This window comes from Crocuta crocuta, unplaced genomic scaffold (genome assembly GCF_008692635.1).
Source record: "Crocuta crocuta isolate KB4526 unplaced genomic scaffold, BGI_CrCroc_1.0 scaffold675, whole genome shotgun sequence".
NCBI classification, from domain to species: domain Eukaryota; kingdom Metazoa; phylum Chordata; class Mammalia; order Carnivora; family Hyaenidae; genus Crocuta; species Crocuta crocuta.
In genome coordinates, this window is record NW_027528796.1 from 3,165,305 (window position 1) to 3,166,138 (window position 834).

The following is an 834-nucleotide window of genomic DNA, read 5'->3' on the forward strand; positions in this document are numbered from 1 at the left end:
GGTGGGGGCAGGGGAGGGGAGGGGGTGAGGGGGGAGGTTTTAAAAGGGGTGACTGGGGGGTGGCTGTACGAATGTCTGCATGTAGTAAAAATGTATACAACCCCACACACACTCGAACAAGCACAGTAAAGCAGGTGGAATCTGGGTAAGGTGGTGGATGGACTCAGCATCCACGACATGGTTGTGATAATGTACTACAATTTTGCAAGAAGTTGCCGTGAAGGAAGCTAAATAAAGGCTATATAGATCTCTCTGGTTTTTTAAGTTTATTTATTTATTTTGAGAAAGAGAGAGAGAGAGAGAGAGAGCAGGCGAGGGGCAGAGAGAGAGAGGGAGAGAGAGAATCCCAAACAGATTCCGCACTGTCAGCACAGAGCCTGACTGTGGGGCTCAAACCCACGAACCGCAAGATCATGACCTGAGCCGAAAGCAAGAGTCAGACGCTCAAATGACTGAGCCCCCCGGGCGCCCCTCTCTGTGTGGCTTACAATTGCATGTGTTTCTACCAAGCGTTTTCGTGCGGTAACTCTGGCTGGGGGTGGCGAGGAGGCGCCGTACGGAACATGTACCCACACAGCCCTGGTGCAAAGTGGTTCTGCAGATATGTGCCCTCTGCCCCAGAACGCCGTTTCCAGGAACCGCTCTTAAGGAAATAATAACAGCAAACATAATAATACGAGCATTTATGAAGTGCTGGCCACCATTCGGGCACCTCTCACCAGTGAGCTCGCGTTCACAGCGAGCCAAACCCCTGACCTGCCTGCGGCCACTTTGCAAGGGAAGAGCCTCAGCCAGGGAGGCTCCTCTTCTGTTATTTACTGCAGAGAAACGGAA